Genomic DNA, 13666 nt, shown 5'->3' with positions numbered 1-13666 from the left:
TGTAAAGATGCACAAATCCTGTAGAGAATAATGAGGTTATTTTCCTGGTGATCGCTTCCATTTCTGTCCGGTAGATGAAGGGGGGGGGGGGGGGGGCTAATCCAAGGGGTGTGGCTTAACAATTTGCATGTCCAATTGCAGTAAGCGCGCTGGAAGACTCCTTGTTTGAATATTTGTCATTTTACTTCTTTGATATTTCCCAGACTGTTAAGTTTTGTACAATAGATAAACGAATTACCACTATTATGCAGCAAGTTGTCTTCCAGCAAGGCATATTATTGTGAGAATGAGGAGGGCAGTCATAACTGATCTGCAGGGACATATAGAGAAGAATTCCTTATATTGTTGTCATGATTATGATTACAATGACACAAAATAGGATCAATGGAAAGGAGGAGCTTGAGGAAGGAGATTAAGGTAGAATTTGCTGTTTTGTGTATTTTCTATGTAATTCCTTTAAGCTTTTGGCATTGAGTCCTATTAAAATTTTTGCATAACCATAACTTTTTTATTTTTCTGTTGACATAGCTATATGAGGGCATATTTTTTGCAGGACAAGATTCATTTTTTAATGCCAACATTTAGTTTACCATATCTCGTATTGGAAAACGGGAAAAAAATTCTTTGTGTGGCAAAATTGAAAAAAAAAAAAGAAACTGAATTCCACTAAGGTTTTTGGGGTTTTGACATCACAGTGTTAACTGTGCTCTAAAAATGACCCGACGTTCTTACTTTGCGCATCAATATCAATGTAGCTATACCAAACTTGTATATTTTTTTTTTTTTTTACTACTTGAAAGATTTTTTTTGCATTGCCACAGTCTGACAGCTATAACTCTTTTATATTTCGGTCTACAGAGCTGCATGAGGGCTTGGGAAAACTGTGTGATTTTAACTTTTAAAATATTGGTGTTTATTATTTTTTTTACTTTTTAACTTTCTTTTTTATAACTATTACACCCTTAGAAGCCTAGTACATGGGATCCTTTGAACCCCCTCTACTATTTATCCTAATAGATCTCTATTAGGATAAATAGGATTCTTACAGTCTTCAGCAGCGTCCAGGCCTCCAAGGCAACCGATCAGAGCCCTGCAATTTCACTGCGGAGACTCCAATCAGAAGGCAGAGGGAGCCGCATCCCTTTGCCTTCACTCACAGGTGCCACGATCATCATTGATCGTGGCACCTGAGGGGTTAAATGACAGGGGCAGTGCGATTGCTGCCTCCTGTTAGTGCAGGTGGGTGGTGGCTGTTTGATACGCTGCAGAGGCCCGCTCTATACATCCCCTGAGGCATTTACATCATAATGTGCGAAGGGGTTAAAAAGGACTGATTCTAAAATATGGATTTTCCCTTTAGATCCTATAAATGTACAGTATACTCAATGTTGGCCTGACTATATAAGTTCCCAAGATCCAGAAACATAAGTTCCCAGTTGAAAAAAGATATAAGGTGAAAAAAAGCTCAAAAATATTTATTTATCCCTGTCATTCCAGAAAAAGGAAAAGTGACGAAAAGTCTTATAATGGCATCCTGATGGCTTGTGGCGACCAAACTGCCAAACCAAGAAAGACCATACTCAGTGTGAAAAACATAAGGCAGTTCCCCTGAATAATAATAATAATAATAATTTAAAGCTATTAGCTAAAGCATTAGAAAATAGGATCAATAAACGTTGTTCCCAATACCACATATGGATAAGACTGGATTCATCCTGTGCAGACAAGAGGCAGCCCAAACACAGCTGGTCATCAATATAATCCCTGCCATGTGCTTCAATGGGGATAAAAGACTGGATGAAAATGTCATGTTACATAGCCTTCACCTTTATAAGATCTTTAATGGCATGGAATGACCTCTGCTGTATGTTAGAATGTGTTCTGATGGATCTTTTATAAATATAAAAGTTCTAGGTCTTGTCAACATCAAGCATGCAAACCATGAGTTTTAATCAGCTTGGTGGACTAAAAAGAGATATCTCTGATCAGTGCTTTTTAGGGCTTTTGTATTTTGCTTATTTTGACAAATTTTAAACAATATATTTAAAAAGGCAAGCACATTGCCATATTATGGATCCATCCTGTACAGGTCCTTAAAACAATGGCCAAATAAATCTATGGGCTCATACTGTACTAACGCTTGGCATGTTCCAAGGCATACTCTATTATGGAGGTATTCTCCCCTAGAGGAGTTGCCTACATACATCACGGTGGATTTGTTGCAGAGATTTCTGCAATTGTCCTATTAATCCAAGTACTTGCTGCCAAAACAATCTTATTCAGGTGAATGGAACTGATTTTCAGTTGCAGAAATTTCTACAGCAAACTTTTCTCTATGTAAATCTAACAAAACTCTGTTTTACAGATTCTGTGCATGTAGGCCATTAGGGCTTTTGTACCGACCAAGCAATTATAGGGCCACCATAAAGGTCCACGTGTTCTCTATTATTCCTCTGACTTTATACAGATATGTTTTATTCATATTCCATGTGAATGCAAAAACAAAAAATGTCATACTCTTAAAGCATTCCTTTGTTGTCCAGGCTTTGATGTAGCCTGGACAACAGTGCTTTGTAGTCATGTGGGTTCTTATCAAGGAGATGTACAGCCTCTGTTCACTAGTGTATTTTTGTGACCTTCCCTTCACCTTATTGATATTAGTGTAGAAATGTACATGTTATAGCACACTTGGGATTTCAATGAAGCATTTCTTGAAATAAGCACATGCACGCACACAAATTAAAATTGTTAAAGATCTCTCGCCAAAATTCTTATTCTCTTACCGGCTAGAAAGGTACTTAATGTAATCTGTAGTGAATGTAAACTTCTTACCAGTGTCTGTATTTGTGAGTTATCCCCTCCTTTCTACTTCTCAGCTATGTCATGTGACCAGCAATCAGACAAGTAACACAGCATCTTATGTGTGGATAGGAAGTCAGTTTCTCTATGTATTCCGATGAGAGCCTCACTCTCAGTCTAATAGGAATGAATAGAGAAATAACTGACTTCCTGTCCTATGTCAGTTGGAGATCAGAGAGTTGGTCACTATGACACAGCTAAGGATGAGAAGGGAGGTTATAACTCACAAACACAGTCACTGGTGAGAAGATTATATTCACTGCAGATTACATCATGCACCTTTCTAACAGGTCAGAGAATACAATTTTTTTGTGGGAGTTCTTTAAGTATAGGAGCATTTTGCAGCTTTTCTGTCATGGACGCTACTCACGTACGTTTGATAATGTGAGTAAACAGATAACAAATTGACTTTTCTTATGGAATCCGTATTTGTGGATTTGATAAAAAGCTTTGTTTCACCATCTAATGTGACTATTACATACTGTACAGTTGGGTTTCAATAATATATCCCTGCAAACAAACAAAAATCTATATACCAGGGTAAATATTTCATCACACAATGGCGGATCTACCGTGAATTTGCCAAAATACATAAAATCATATAATGCAGAGGCGGATAACAAACAAGCTCTCATTTTATGCATATGCATGAAGCTCAGTAATCCAGATACACTGCATTTCAATATGCTGCCATGCCCGCTGAGATGCAAACGAGGAGGAAAGAACAATGCACGTTTTCAGCATCATAAAACAATGAAGCAGGAAACCTGTTCAGAGAGCTATTCCAGGCTCTTTGCTTTTACTGCATTCACTCATTTAGCAGACTAGTTAGAAGGCATGTTCATCTTGTTTTCTCAATGATGTTGCAAGGCTTTTTCTTAGAATTTGTTGATGTGAGAAACTGTGTCCATGCCTAATCATGCTACTGGGAAAATGTAATGTGATGCTCCTGCACTAAAGCAAAAGACTGACTGGCCCTGACAGATGGGATGAGAAAAAAAAAGTCAATATGATGTCTGAGGCACTGCAGAATACATTACATGATTCGTTGAAACCTTGGGCTTCACACAGACATATACAAAATTGGAAAGATAAAAGCCTGCCTTGGCTTCAGATGATATTTACAGCTTGATGGATTTACTAGCAGTCGAAATACAGTTGCACTGTATTGAATTATTGGCCTCTGTTTAGTTGGGTGCCTGTCAGGGCTTGAATGTCCATTTAAGCGTAAGTGAGCTGGACTCCGGCCAAATCTGTCTGGGTACTTAGTAAGATGAGAGCTAATGGCAACCAGCTTGAATAACAAAGAATGTGAAAGGCAGTGGGAGATTTAACAAAAAGAATATTATTTGCTTATAAATTTTAATGGCACAGTAAATATTAATGGGAAGCAGCATGTGAATAATTTCTGAACTGTTCTTGCTTTCTCTTTTGTAATAAAATGCAGTCTTAAAATGCCTTTCATATTTTACATTTCAATGTTTATTGTCACTCTCAAAATGCAACAAATTGAATTCTAGTCCTACTGTTTGCTGCTGTACAATCCCTAAAATAATTATTTGAGAATAAATCATAACTGGCTATGGCCCACTTTAGTTGTTGTAACACGTAACACATGGTAGTGTGTACCCCCCCCCCCCCTATTTCTAACAACACAGCAAGGTCTTCCTAAAGGAGAAGGTATTTACCTAGCTTACTACATGTCCATACATACAAGAAGAATATGAGGGGTAACAGTTAGTAACACTAGTTCCCTCCTAGGGTGACAGAGGTATACTTTAGGAAGCATCCTACACAATTTCCAAATGTTTCCCTTTCACCAACAACACTCTTTAAAGGGGTTATCCAGGAAAATATATTTATGACTCTCAATATAGGTCATTAATATCACATATGCAGGGGTGCAAAAACCGGGACTCCTGCCCATCAGGCCTTGAGTGCTGCATCCTGTTCCTAGACTAGCGACACCCCTGTACATCGGTCATGTTGCCTAGTTGCAGCTTAGCCCCATTCAAGTCAATGGGGCTGAGCTGCAATACCAAGCACGGCCACTTTATGATGTACAGTGCTGTCCTTGGAAATCTTCTGGGAGCCTGCATCGCTCACCAGAGCTCAAGTGAGGGCATCGGCGACCTGAAACGACTGATTGCTGGGATTTAGACCCCTGCTGATGTGATAATAATGACCTATCCTGAGAATAGGTCATCATTATCATTTCCCGGATAACCCCTTTAAGTCACATTAGCAAAAATAGTTTCTATTCCAATTCATATACTGAAGTGTCACCCTAGTACTTAATTAAATAGTGTTGCAAAATGGCTATAAATATATGCCAACATAGTGAGCTTTGAAATGGTGCTACACAATGGCCATATAAAGAGTGCCACACATTGGCCACAGAATTAGAGCCACACAGTGCCTATAGAAATCAGGCCATACAATGTTCTTATGGACAGAGTCATAAAGTACTCAAAAGTGCCATGTACCCTAGATAGTGCCGCCATCAATAGTTCTACATAGTAATAGAGCCAATAGCAACAGTTCCACACTGTGTCCATAAGAATGGTGCATTACAGTGCTCATAGGAGAAAAGCCACACAATGCACATGGTCATGTCCCATTGATGAATTCCATTGGACAGTAACCCAGTTATGGTAGTCATTGGAAATGAAAACTGACCAGGCTGGCCCTAGTGTGGCTAATTTGATGTCTGAGCCAAGTGGTCTAAAGGAGTCAACCACCAATGTATACATTCTTGTGGTAATTGTAGAAGACTGACCTTTGTTTAGTCATCAGCTAATCTCCACATACCACTTTTTGATATACAAACTAGTTTGTTGTTTAGGTCATAATCAATGGGCTTGGATAATGAAGGTTGTTTGGCATTAGAAAACACCATATCCTTGAATTAACCCAGAATTTTCCAAAATTATTTTATTATTCCTTTTACTGTAAGTCCCATATAGCTGTGCCTCACAAACCAACCTGTAATGCAGTGGCAAAGGGCTCCATCACAATCACCATTCCTTACAAATCTTACACTGATGAAGACTAAAGAGACAGAAATAGCTGTAAGTGAATTGTAATGAATACCTTTATACATTAAAACCCTGTCTATTCTGAAACCTTATCAGTGATTCTGGATGAAAAGTTGACTTCAGGGGAATCATGAAACATTCAGTTATCAAAACTGGTGCAAAGGAAAATTGGTTCCACAGATTCCACCTTTCATTTTCCAGAGGAGCTCTGAAAAATGAAAGGTGAAATCTGATTAGTTATGGGCAACTAAGCCAAATTTCTTTACACCACTTTTGATAAATGTCCTCAATCTGTGTTTACCAACTATTCTGATTTTGAGTCTCTTTCCAAGACCTTTGAAAGAAAAGAGGGGAGAACAGCGCTCATAGGTGGATACTGGGGTAAGCGTGCTAACAGCAGAGGCTCACCTGATAGTGTTGCACTGGGAGAACAACACCCAAAACAGCTTGTAAAGTATCAGTAAGCCGGTGCTGCTAAGGTTCTCCCTACAGGCACGGACATGCACAGTCATGAACAGTAGATGGAGGACCAGGATCGGTGGGGGCACAATCAGGTAAGTCCAGGATGACAGATGTAGAACAGCAAAGTTTATTGATTATGTTTCTCTTTAAGGAATGCATTTCGGGGACAAACAAGTCCCTTCATCGGACCAATAGCAATTTCACCACCGAAACATGTTACCTAAAGAGAAACATAATCAATAAACTTTACTGTTCTACATTTGTCATCCAGGACTTACCCGGTCACGTTGCTACCGATCCAGGTACTCCAACTACTTTTAAAACACCTTTGCCCATAAACTACTTTGCAGGGAAGGTGCTTGTGCATACAATATATTATAAAATGTATATGCACTGTTTTTGTATACTTCCATTGCCTCTGACTTTACTGATCAACATTCAATGGTTTGGAAATCGTTCCTTTTCTGGTATCTGATATACAATTATGGTCATCAAGGAGGATTTTCCTTCCCTTAAGTACAGCATAATTGTTGCCTCATGATATCTCACCGGAGAACTGTGTGCTAACCATTGTAGCTTTGAATTTTGATACAATAAACATTTTTTTATCAACAATTGCCAAATGTAAATGTAACTTTAAGCCATTGTCAAGCTTAGGAGACAACCAACCCAATCCCTGGAACCCATGCCCAATTAAATAAAACACTCCCCTGTTCACATTCCCACAATTCTCATGCCTAAGTCCCATTCTTGGCTGCCTTGGGTCCTCGCTGGACTGGAAGTGGTTTTGTCTCATAACTGCTGCCATCAATCACTAGCCTCAGTGGTTGCATGTGCTAGAACATCATGTCACTAGCAGTGATATGCCATTTTAGCACATGTGACTGTTAAAGCCCATGATTGGCCAAGGGACCAAGCCACTTCTGATCTGGAAAGAACAGGACTGGGAAGAGGTGAATGTTTTGTTTTCTTTCAAATGGGCTCAGGTTTTGGGGATTGGGTTGTTGAGCTCTAAACCAGTCGACCCCTATCAGTATCTATCTTTTTTGCCAAATAAATGTGTTTACAAATCACAGACACAAAGCAATGCTGTCAATTGGTAAGACACTATAGGAGTAGCAAAATTCACAATAGGTATATTTTCCTATTAAAAAGTAAACACTAAGGGAGACATTTATCAATCCCTTTATACCACAAAACTGGTGTTACAAACTTTTGTGGCATGCCATGTTTGTTCAAAAAGAGGGTGGAGTGGCATAGAGATTAGGAGATGTGGCACACATAATATAATCTACATAGGAAACTCCATTAGTGGCATAGATTTCACCTTAGCAACTATTTTTGTTCCAATCTTGGTAAAGCAAAAGAATGTGGCAGTTTTGAAATTGTCTTGATTAAACATTTCCTGTCATTTTGGGTCTACAGCTCCTAGGCAGAACTTTGGGTCTACATGGTAACATATTACATATAAACCGTGTGTAATCTAAAGGCGCCCATGCAAATTAGGCTATTGGCTGAACACCCCATTATTAATGAGACTAGCTCCCGACTCTCCCCCTCCAAAAGATGATAAGGGAGAATAAAATTAGGCGCTTTGAATTTTAAGACCTGATTCTTTTGTATTCAGGGAGGTAAGCTGCCACTAGAGATTTCTGGCACAGGGGTTCTACTTTCTCCCCTGTGGAAAAACATACCCACTTGGCCAAGCTGAGCATGTATTTGTATGGGTGAGCCGGGGAGATAGCTGTAAGCCATTTATGTAACTATACTGTAGATACCCTGTATATAAACGGTAATTGTGTAAAACAGCTATACGGAGTTGTAATATGGTCATACAATATTGATTAAAAGGATGTAAAGGGATAGTTATAGAAGAATAGGGCAAATATTGCGTGTGTGCTTGTAATTAATCAAGTGCATCAAAGCTGGAGAAGAGCTACTGTAATGATTTCTGCTAATGCCTTCATTTTTCATTCTTCAGTTTTCCACCCTCCCCTCCCAGTAATTTTAATTCCCACCAACTGCACCTCAACACTTAGGTGTTGGTTCCTATAATAGTTGCTATGCCGATCACTCTGGTAATTATAGCTATTATCATAGAGAAGCACAGGCTTTACTGCTTGCGAATACTGCAGTGTTTAAGGAATATTAACCCTTTCAGCCCCAGGCAATTTCTTCTTTTTTTTTCAGCCTTCCCTAAACCATAAGTTTTTGCAGGATGATCTGTGTTTTCTATTGATAACATTTTGGGTGTGTGTGTGACCTTTTGATCACTTTTTATTCAATTTTTAGGGGAAGTGAAGCAACAAAAAAATTAGGAATCTGCACTTAGAATTTTTCCAGTTACAGCGTTCACCAAAATGGGATTTTTTAAAAAATATTTTAATTGTATGTTTGGGACATATCAATGCCTATGATCTTAATTTTTTGTTGAAATTTAATTTTATTATAAGGAAAGAAAGGCAATTACAATTTTTATATTTTTTTAATTTTACATATTTTTTTTTTTACCTTTTAAAAGTCCCCTTAGGGAACTTTAATATATGATCTTCAGATCTCTTATGGCTTACACTGCAATGAATTAGCATTGTAGTGTATAGAAGATTCACTATGTTCTTATGTTGCCCTGCAGGCCTTCATAAGAACTACAGCTTTAATAGCCTGAGATCCTTCCTAAGGCTCTAGGCTATTGCACAGAATAAGCGCGGGTTATCTGTTTGGGCTCTAGGAGAAAGCTGCGTTAGATGCTATGTTCACAATTGAGGAGTTAAAAGTCTGTGATTGGTGTTGTCTCCCATTGCAGACATTAGCTCTGGGTATCTTCTATTTTAGACAGCAGAAACCCCCTGGCTATGGTGACTGCTCGAGGAGACCCAACCACTGCCTTACATGTACGACGGTGGTTGTGAAGGGGTTAATGAATTAAAAATTAATGCAAAACTGTGTATTATGCTTATTATACATGTGCTAAGTTGTATTCTTAATCCCAATGCCTTTAGCATACAGAAAAAATGGGAGAAATTAAATGATAACACTTTTATTGCCAAAAGCTTTGTTGAATACAGAAATACATAAAACTGTCAAATCCTTTCCATTTTTTCAAATGCATTTTCTTAGAGTATTGCTGGTAGAATGCCAACATAATTTCCATCGGTACTGTACAAGCTGTATTTTTTTCAACAAGAGTTAGTAATTAATAAAATCTTTCTGAATAAACACATTCACTCAGCTGACAAGCTCAGGTTAAACATTGCAGGAGCTCACTTAAATGATTAGATTGCAATTTGTTTCTATGGTTACTCTATGGTTACTTGAACAATTCAAAACTTTGCTTGGCTCATGTTGCTTAAAATGTTCTTGGCTGGCTGTAAGTGGAACAGTTTTTGAATGTCAAAAAGTATTGGAGGAATTTAACAGCCAATGCAGTTAAAGTGCAAATGTTGCTATAGCTCAGTGGTTAGTGCCTATGAAATACAGTGAAGAGAGGAGCCCCTGTGAAAGATCAAGATGGTCCCCAATATGCTGCTGAATTTTGCAACCTCTTTCTCCCACAATGCCCATCCAATTACCCTAAGGCCAGTTCCCCTACCTTGCTTGTATTTAATGCAGTTACTCCTGAGAGGAGAGTTCTGCATTTTTTTCCTAGCTTACGCATACAGGTGGTACCAATCAGGGCTGGGGCACTTCTCTCTGAAGAGCATTTAGTAGCCACATAGGTTTTGTCTGTGGTACTAGAGATGACCGAATTTCAAAAAAATTTGATTCGGCTTGTTTATCAAATTTTTCGGAAAAATTAGGTACGATCCGAATTTATTCGTGGCGAATCGCATTAAAAAAACTGCTATTTCCTGGCTGCAGAAAGCCTTTATAGTAGTGTAGAACACTGTGCCTTGCAGTAACACCCATAGGGAGTCTGATGTAGTAGTGAAACAATACTGTGAGTCAGTATGACATGTAGATGACAGTGTCACGGCTGAGGATGGGGAAAACCCTCAGCCGTGCGATGCCAGATGATGTTACGGCTGCTTGACCAGGACAACAGTATTAGGGAGCAGGTCACCTCCTATCGCGTCCCTAAACTGACCCTGACTCCTATCCATATGAGTCAACCCTGAAGGTGGGAGGACTCATACACCGGATACCTTGGGGTCCCTACTAGCCCTCAGGATTGCCCTGGAACAAGGAGCAGGGTAAGACGACCTGTTCCTTCTGGACACGAAGGAACAGGAGTCTCACTGGCCAAGCTGCAGGGAAAGGAACATAAACAGCCTATGGATATGGCAGGAGGCTGAAAAGCACTTCCACACCTACCTGCCACAGACACTCAGACTGGATCCCGTGCAAGACAGCAAGTGTCCACACCCAAACACAGATAGACACAGCACACACACAAACACACAGGAAGCCAGATCCATAGGTGCATAACATAACAAAGGAAAACATCAAATGGACATCAACATAAACTTAAGAGTCACAGTTAGTTTGTTTATGACCACAAGGGTGGCCCCCACTGGCAGATGGAATGCACAGGAGGCTGCTCCAGCTAAGCATGGCTGAAGCAACCCACTGAGACATGCCAAACACAGAGGCTTTATAGGCCTAAGTGGCCACACCCACACAGAACACCCCCAGTGTCTCACACACACAGAAAGGGAGTTAACCCTTCCACCACCAGGGAAGGTAAAACACCACTTAAAGGGGAAGTGCACACAATAACATCAAACCAAGTGCACACATACACACATACCAAACGGAACCGCATGCACAACATAGCAAGCTGCCACGATACAGCACAGACTGCTATGCTGCCACATACATACTGTTGCCAGCGGCAACCACAGGTGAGGTAAATACCACAGCCCTCACCTGTTATTGACAACCAAACCAAAGACCGCTGACAACCGCATGCAGTTCAGGAGTCACGACCATAACCATGGCCGTGACAGACAGGCGTTGCTTTTAGAATAACTGCACACTTCACTTATTTGAGCAGTTACGGGGCCAAAACTGACCAAATAACTCAAGTGGGTACTAAGCGTTACAGGTCAATGTTAGCGTCAAGAAAAAGCACACTCATCAGCTGATTTCACATAGATGTCTACAGAACCTGTTCTATTAAACGCTTATACAAGTAGAGCCCCCCCGACAGAGTGGAGAGGGTGTCAGCAGTAAGTTTGTGTTGACGTCAATGATTATTTTGCCCTTCCTCTGACCTGTCAGAACAATAACCCCCCAAAAACAGATCCTATCTGTGGAGCATCCACCTTCACTCAGTCAGCATTTGGTCAGTAATCCATCAGTATTGCTAAAGCCCAAAAAAATAATAATAGGAGTGGATCCAAAGCAGAGATGACACGTGACTGGAATATTTGCATGTCTTCTGTATTTTCTACCCACTCCTGCTTTTGGCTACCAAATCATAAGCCAATTCTGATGCAACATAGGGACCAAGTCATGCAAGCCTTATAGCTGTTACGTAGACATGATCCGTTGTGCGTCTCATTTTTCCTTCCTTATGACAGATCATAAGAAGGGTTAAATAAATGATTATGTCAGCCAAGCCGAAAGGCAAAATAGTGGCCCAGTCATGAAGTAGAGAGTGTGGGAACAGCATGAGAAGTCCACATGACATAGTGGTGAGGTGGAAGCAGCATGGGGAGACCACAGAGTGGCCCAATGACAGAGTCTGGAGGTGGTAGCAGCATCAGGAGGAGGCCAGAGAGTGGCAGAATGACAGTGTGTGGAGGTGGCAGCATCAGGAGGAGGCCACAGGGTGGCACAATGACAGAGTGTGAAGGTGGAGGCAGCATCAGGAGGCCACGGAGTGGCACAAAGACAGAGTGTGGAGGTGGTGGCAGCAGCATCAGGAGGAGGTCACAGGATAGCACAATGACAGTGTGGAGGTGGCAGCCGCATGAGGAGGCCACGGAGCGCCACAATGACAGTGAGGAGGAGGTGGCGGCAGCAGCAGCATCAGGAGGAGGCCACATACATACTGTCTGCATGTCACAGATGTCCTCCTCAACGGTCTCTGGGTTAGAAGCCTGACCGCTTGCAACACCAGCTCCCACGCCACTCTACTCATCACTACTTGCCCGCCTACCGGATGAAGTGGCGGATGTCTCCTCCACATCTTGGTCAGCCAGTAGTTGCTGACTGTCCTCTAGTAGCTTGTCCTCTCTGTATAGTGGAGCTGAGCCGACAGCATATAATACTTCTCTGGCTGAGGGAACAGAAAAGGACAGAGGCAGGTTGAGGACAGGTGAGGGCACAGGGCCTGCTTCCGGGCCATGCCAACTAAGGGTTGTTTTTTTTTTTGTTCATGATAATGCAAACGGATCTGCTTTGATTTACACTGAAAGTCAATGGGAGGCGGATCTGTTTTCAATTGCACCATATTGTGTCAGTGAAAACGGATCCGTCCCCATTGACTTACATTGTAAGTCAGGACGCATCCGTTTGGCTCCGCATCGTCAGGCGGACATCAAAACGCTGCAAGCCTCCAGAGCGGAACGGAGACTGAACGGAGGCAAACTGATGCATTCTGAACGGATCCTTATCCATTCAGAATAAATTGGGGGTGAACTGATCCGTTTTGGGCCGCTTGTGAGAGCCCTGAAACCGATCTCACAAGCGGACCTAGAAACGCCAGTGTGAAAGTAGCCTTACTCTGCTCCGACCTGTGCCTGCTCCAGAAACATTTAGGCCTCTACCACTCCCAGGGCCTGGCACCTCTCGGCCTGATATACTGTTAGATCAAATAAACAAATAAAAAGGAAATTAGACTATATAACTGTACCTCTGAACGGCAAATATATATTTTTTGCCACTAATACACGCCAAAAAGGGCTTTAGAAAATATACTGTAACTGCACTGCTGAACAGCAAATACATATTTTTTGCCTTTAATAAACGACAAAAAGGGCTGCAATTTTCTCACTTCACCACACAACGGCAAAAACTTATTTTGTTCCACTAATACACGCCAAAAAGGGCTTTAGAACATAAAACTGCACCGCTGAACTGCAAATAATATATATTTTTTGCCACTAATACATGCCAAAAAGGGCTTTAGAACATATAACTGCACTGCTGAAAGGCAATTAGGCCCTTATTTCTTCCACTTATACATGCCGCAAAAGGCTTTAGAACATATAACTACAACACTGAACGGCAAATAATATATATTTGTTTGCCACTAATACACACCAAAAAGGGCTGTAATTTTCTCACTTCAACACACAACTGCAAATATTTTTTTGTGCCACTAATACACACAAAAATGGACTTTAGAACCTAAAACTGAA

This window comes from Bufo gargarizans, chromosome 1, assembly GCF_014858855.1.
Source record: "Bufo gargarizans isolate SCDJY-AF-19 chromosome 1, ASM1485885v1, whole genome shotgun sequence".
NCBI lineage: Eukaryota > Metazoa > Chordata > Amphibia > Anura > Bufonidae > Bufo > Bufo gargarizans.
This window is presented reverse-complemented; position numbering follows the sequence as displayed.